Below are 6708 nucleotides of genomic sequence, written 5' to 3'. Positions count from 1 at the left end.
ATGGCTGAGGAGCTCTCCATGGCCACATCCCACACCAAAGATGATTCTACTGATTTCTACTGGACCTGGCTTGTCGGCATGTTTTCTGTAGAAAATGTTTCCTGACTGCAATAAGAGAAAACAGAATACATCATCCCCTCTGTCATAGAAATGTGACTAGAAGAGAGAGAGTCCTGAACTGGCCTTAGACCTTGAAATTATCAAGAGGAAGTTTTCTGGTGGCTGCAGATGCTTTGCAAAACAGATTAAATTCTATCACATGATACATCATTACAAATCTTATAAGATGAATTTGATGTTTCCTCTAGCATTCCAAAATTTCAGATCTCTCAAGATTCAGTAGGGAACAGTAATAAAAGTGAGAGATCTACATCTGATAACACAAAAACTTATCAAGAGAATACAAGCTCTTCTTTTTTTATTAAGCTCCATGCCCCCCAAAAAAATGTTTTAAAAAAGCTCCATGCTCAACATTGGGCCTTGAACTCCTGACTCCTGACATCGAGTTGCATGCTCAAATGACTGAGTCAGCCAAGCAGCCACCCCTAATGAGTTTGTTTTGTTTTGTTTTTTAAGCAGGCATCATGTGAAGCCCAGTTCAGGGCTTGAACTCATGACCCTGAGATCAAGACCTGAGCCAAGATCGAGGGTGGGACACTTAACTGACTGAGCCACCCAGGCGCCCCAAGAATACAAGTTCTTCTGGGCATCCCACCTTTAAGTGTCCCTTGTGTCAAGAATCACACCTTACCAGACAGCGTTTACTTGGATCATTGTAACTATTATCATCTGTTTCAGATAGTTCCTGTGATGTGTCCTCTTTGTGTGTCTCTTCCTGGGGGAGATTCTAGCCAGATTACTACAAATTTCCTGAGTTGGGGCACCTGGGTGTCTCAGTTGGTTAAGCTTCCAGCTCTTGATTTCAGCTCAGGTCATGATCTCAGGGTCGCTGCCTCTGTGTCAGCGAGGAATCTGCTTGTCCCTCTCCACCCTTCCACCCCTGCTCCCACTCTCTCTCTCAAATAAATAAATAAATATTTTTAAAAATTTTTGTTTAAAATTTCATTAGTCATCTAAATCAAAGACATCAGTCTGATTATGGAGAATTTGTGAATCATCAGATGAGGAGAGTCAATATTGAACTTTTCAAGTAGACATCTGAAGGTTATAGACATCTCTGCATCTTCGTACCTGTAAGTACTGTCTTTAAGAGGAAAACCAAAAAAAAAAGAGGAAAACCACATAAAATCACTGTTTCAGTAATTCATTGTGTCTATTAATAAAAGCAATTCAGTCTAAAAAATAAAATAAAGTGCTGTTAATACATCATGAACATTTCTGCATGATAGTAAGTATCTAGCTGGAAAGCATTCTTTTTAATAGCATCATATTCCATAGCATGGACACAAGTTAATTAATTAATTTTTTTATCATTAAATACTTCAACCATATACAAAAGTACTGAGAAAAGTACCATAAACATGCATGTGCCACTTACTTATTAGGGAAAACACTTTCCCCAGTTTGTTGTTTGTCTTCTGATTTCTTTTTTGGTGATGTTTGTGTTATGCATATTTTTATATTCACATAGTTGAATTTATTAATCTTTTCTTTAAGCCTTCTGAATTTTGAGAAAGGCCTTGCCTATGCGAAAATTATGAAGAAATTCTCCTGTTTTTCTTATTAGAACTTTTTTTGTTCCAATTTTTACATTTAAATATCTTTTTGAGGTTTAACCATGTGTGTGATGAAAGAATCATGCTTAATTTTTTTTCTCAAATGACAGTCCATTTGCCTGTCTCCTTAAATAAGAAATTTATTGTATCCCCATTTAATTTAAAATACCATCTTTAATGTGCTAAGTTCCCATATATGTTTTGATCTAATACCAGATTTCCTTTTTTTTTTTTTTTAATACCAGATTTCCTATTCTGTCCCACTCCACATTGCCATACTATTTTAATTAACTAACTAATTTAATATACACAGTAATTTATAGTATCAATATCCTTATTGCTCTTCTGTTCGGAATATTCTTTTTTTGTTTATTTTCACAGGAAATTTTATTTTATTTTATTTTTTCACAGGAAATTTTAAATCAAGGTATGTAGTTTAAACAGAATCATTGATATGTCTTGAAGAATAACATTGAACTTAACCACTTAACTTAGGAAGATCTGATGTTTTGAGTCTTCTTGCAGAAGAGCATCTAAGCCTTTTCATCTAGATCATTTTGGTGTTCAGTGTTGTAAGCAGGGTTTTTTTTCATATATTTATTTCCTATATATTTCAGATACATAATATGTATCTTAATTAGGATTTTTTTTCTAATCTCTTTCAAAATGCAGGTCTGTTTTTCCATCACATCTTCTAACTAGTGGTTATTTGCAAATATAAATACAATTAAGTTTTATGTATTAGCGCTTTCCCCTATTAACTCACCTAATTATCTTGTTACTCATATTTTTCTGATGATTCTCTTGAGCTTTCCAGTTATTTAATACTATCATTACAACTAGAGATACTTTGTCTTTTCTTTTCCAATTTAAAAAATAAACTTTATATCTTAGAACAGTTTTAAGTTTACAAAAAATTGTGAAGAAAGTACAGAGACCTCCCATATACCCCACATGCAATTTCCCCGCAGGATACTTTATGCTTAATGACCCAATATGGGTACATTATTATTAACTAATGCGCATACCTTATTCAGATTTCCTTAGTTTTTAGCTAATGTCCATTTCTGTTCCAGAACTAATTCATTTAGTTGTCTTCTCTCTTTAGGCTCCCCTTAGCTGTAACAGTTTCTTAGACTTTCCTTGTTTTTGATGACATTCAGTTTTGAAGGGCATTAGGTATTTTGTCTTTTCCAATCTTTACACCACTGATTTCTTTCTCTTAAGCATGGAGCAAGTATATTCAGTGTGACGTTTTGTAGAAGTGATAGCACCTTTCTTCTCTTCCGTTTTTAGCTGGAATACCTTGGAGTGCCCTAGGAAGCATTTTGAGCTGAGACAGATATATTTAATGATGGTAATAAATTATTATATTCCTACCTTTCTATACCATCCTGATTATAGTCAGTATTACTTTTCTTAGTGACTAGCTCTGAACTGGGAAGCATGTTTGTATTCAGCTCCTGCTCCTCATGATGTGCCCCTCCCTCAGGACATGTGTGTTCGCAGGCTCTCTAAAGTCTGTGGCACAGCCCCTCTGACTGTTCTTCTCTTCACCTTCTCCACATAATTCTTGCCTCGTAGTGGCCGCTTTTAGTAGCCGTTACATATATTTTGAAGTCTGAAAAGTCTCTCTCTCTCCAAGTTTGATTGAACATAGAGTTTGTGGGGCACCTTGCTGGCACAGTCGGTAGGACATGTGATTCTTGATCTCAGGGTGGCAAGTTCGAGCCCCACACTGGGTGTGGAACCTACTTAAAAAGAATTTTTAAAAATGGAGTTTGGGGTTTTTTTAATTCCTTCTTCTTGCTGTTATTGTATAGGTCCTAGAAAAGGTGAAAATGCAGACTTCTGCTACTATGCTCATAGCAAAAGTCTCAATGAAGTAATCTTTGACCCAAAGAACACCCACTGATTTCTGGAAGTAGGAGGCAATTCAATCAATCTTGAACTCTGTCACCCAAAGTTTTATTAGAAACATAGTGGGGATTTTGGAGAGAGGGCTGCTGAACTTTGCGTAGTGAAATAGAAACTTGAATTGCCAGTATCTATACTGGGCTTAACGAAGAGATAAGGGAATTCACTCATTCACTAGAAAATAATTGAACAATTACCCTGTGCTAGGCATTTTGCTAGGCAGTTAGGTGGTGGTTACTGTTGGTGGAGTTAGTCTACTGCATGATTACAATACTGTTTCCCCAGAACCTCAGTTTCTTAGGGTAAACCCAACCTTATCTACTTTACAATGAAGCTGAATTGAGTTTCAATATATGAATCCTTTGGTGGATTTCTGCTTTTCTGAAAGGGGAATTTGGAGCCATTATAAGCTTTTAAGGAGGAAAGTATTGTGACCACAAAACTGGGTGGAGCTTGTATCTGGTTCATTTGAACCAGAAGTCACTGACGGGTCAGGTGGCTGTAGTACAACCAAGGGTAGAGACGGTCCATGACCATCTAGTGAAGAGGGAGATGCCTCTAGGAGTGAGGCAGGCAAATTACGGGAGCGAGGGTGCAAGTGACAAATGGAAACATAGGAACCAAGGATCAGATGGGGTTGATGGCCAAAGGGCAATGATGGAAGGACATCCCGATGCAGAGATCATGCCTTCTCATTTCCCCACACCTGGGAGGTCAATTTCCACTTATATTAAGGGCTCACATGCCCCTATATGATCATCGTTTTAGACTGGGGTTCCTAAAAACAGACTCTGTGACTCTGTGACTAACAGACAGGGGATTTAATGGGGAGTCCTCTTGGGAACAAGAGAACCTCTGAGAACATGAAGGAAGCAAGACTAGTCAACAGGAAAAATTGCATTGCAATGTAGCTGCAACAGAGGCCCCAGCTAATCTTATGGAGAGCTCCAGAGAGCTCCAGAATTGGACCGGCCTGTCAGAGTGGTCCCGAATGAAGGCAAGAGGGCCAGTGTTTATACTTCTTCATTATCCAGACACTCGATATGAACTGCCCCAGTGAGGACAGTCCTCAAAGGAGACTGGCTGAGAGCTGTTGACCGTCAATGCTCCTGGTAGCTGTGAGCACTTGAGTCCTGAACAGGGGGTGTGGACAACACACCCTAGAATCCACTATACTTCTCAAGCCTAGCGCAGGAGGCAGCCTCTAGGTAATTTGGTGGAGACAGGTGATTTGGAGACCCTACTCTTCCGCCATCTTGCTCCTCCCCCAGGAGGCAGCCTCAAAACTGCTGCTCCTTAGGTCTTTAATTTCCCTTTGGTCTCATCTTTCCCTGCTTTGCTGCTACCCCTCCACCCCTACCCCCCATATTCTAACTACCCGGACCACTCACCACTCCCTGATCACACAGTATGCTCTTAACACCACCTGCCTTTCCATTGGGCTAGAATGTCCTTCCTCCCTTCTGTTCATCAAAACCATGGTCCTTTTATGGGTGTACTTCAAAAGCTAATTGTATGATGAAATTGGAAATTAAATCCATTGCTCCTTCCTCTAAAGTCTCAAAGCATTGTGTTTGTTACTCTGTTGTCAAATCTGTCCTGCTGGCATGAGACCTGATCTTGTGCTGGTGTTTTCCCTTTATCAGATTATAAATTCCACAAGTGCAGTTTTCTCCTTTATCCTGTTAGTCTCTCCATAAACTAGCACTGTGCTTAGCACAAAATAGATGTTCAACAAGTTGAAACTAATTACATCCAGATGCAATTGGAACAGATGTTCCAAACTGTTAGGAGTTTCTCAAGGAAAGGCTCCCCAAAGGTCTGAAGACCTTTTGCCAACACCGTGTATTTTTTCTTCTCACAGGAAGAAAATGGTATGTATTTATTCTAGTGCCTACTAGGGGACAGATCCTGAGAGGGTTATTGCTTATCGCTCTTGTTGAGGTAAAATTCACATAATAGAAAAGTAATCTTTTAAAAATGTGCAATTTAGGGGCACCTGGATGGCTCAGTGGTTGAGTGTCCGCCTTTGGCTCAGGTCATGATCACAGGGTCCTGGGATTGAGTCCTGTATTGGGATCCCCACAGCGAGCCTACTTCTCCCTCTGCCTATGTCTCTGCCTCTCTTTCTGTGTCTCTCGTGAATAAATAAATAAAATCTTTTAAAAATAAAGGGCAGCCGCAGTGGCTCAGCGGTTTAGCGCCAACTTCAGCCCAGGACATGATCCTGGAGTCCCGGGATCAAGTCCTGCATCGGGCTCCCTGCATGGAGCCTGCTTCTCCCTCTGCCTGTGTCTCTGCCTCTCTCTCTTTCTGTCTCTCATAAATGAATAAATAAAATCTTTAAATAAAAATAAAAATGTGCAATCCAGTGACAGTACATTCACAGTGTTGTGCAACCACCATGTCTGTTGTCCTTAAACAAATTGCACCCAGTCTGTGCTCCCCAGAAGGGTGCAGAGTGTCTGAGAACGTAGAGTTAAACTCACCTTTGTATTACTACCTCTGTGTAGAAATCACGCTGGCTTGTGTTTCATGTGTCTGTTGCTGAACGGGAAGATATTTTCAGAGTTCTGAGAGCGTCATGTTTGAGTGTCACTGAAGCTTCCAAACCCCCATCCTAAAGGAATCCTCCCCAGCTTTGGAGCAAGGGGAGGCCTGAGTGACCTGAGGCCACAGATGATCCCACCCTCAGGAGGAGGGAGAGCAGCGCCCAGACCGTACCCCACCTTGTTTACCATTGTGTGCGTGGAGGAACCAAATGACAGGGAAACCCTAGCGGCAGGTCTGTCGGTGCCCTAAAATTTCCCTGTGGCTGTGATAAAATGAACACCATTACAAGCTTTACCAGGGAATAATCACCTTTCTTTCAATCACTCTGCAATATATTCGGCTTTCCAGATGAGAGTAAACTGAGGCCGAAAGTGATGTGTTCCAGCTCACATGGGAGTGCAGAGCGAAGATTTGCAGGCGCTACTGCAGGTGGCTCTGCCCTCCTCTCCTATGTGGCCATGGCCATGGTGGCTCTACCCAGAGCCCTCTGTTTCTTCCCAGCGCACCGCATCCCCATCAGCTCGGATCCCTGGACCCAGCAAGAAAAGCAACACAAACAGGA

General features: G+C 40.6%; 1 pseudogene; it reads left to right on the top strand.

Annotated features, from left to right (window-relative positions):
* Positions 1-1141, top strand: LOC140614512 (E3 ubiquitin-protein ligase RNF138-like; annotated as a pseudogene).
* Positions 1142-6708: the final 5567 nt, after the last annotated feature.

This window comes from Canis lupus, chromosome 22, assembly GCF_048164855.1.
Source record: "Canis lupus baileyi chromosome 22, mCanLup2.hap1, whole genome shotgun sequence".
NCBI lineage: Eukaryota > Metazoa > Chordata > Mammalia > Carnivora > Canidae > Canis > Canis lupus.
Note: the sequence above shows the minus strand (reverse complement) of the source record. Positions and strands in the feature narration are given on the sequence as shown.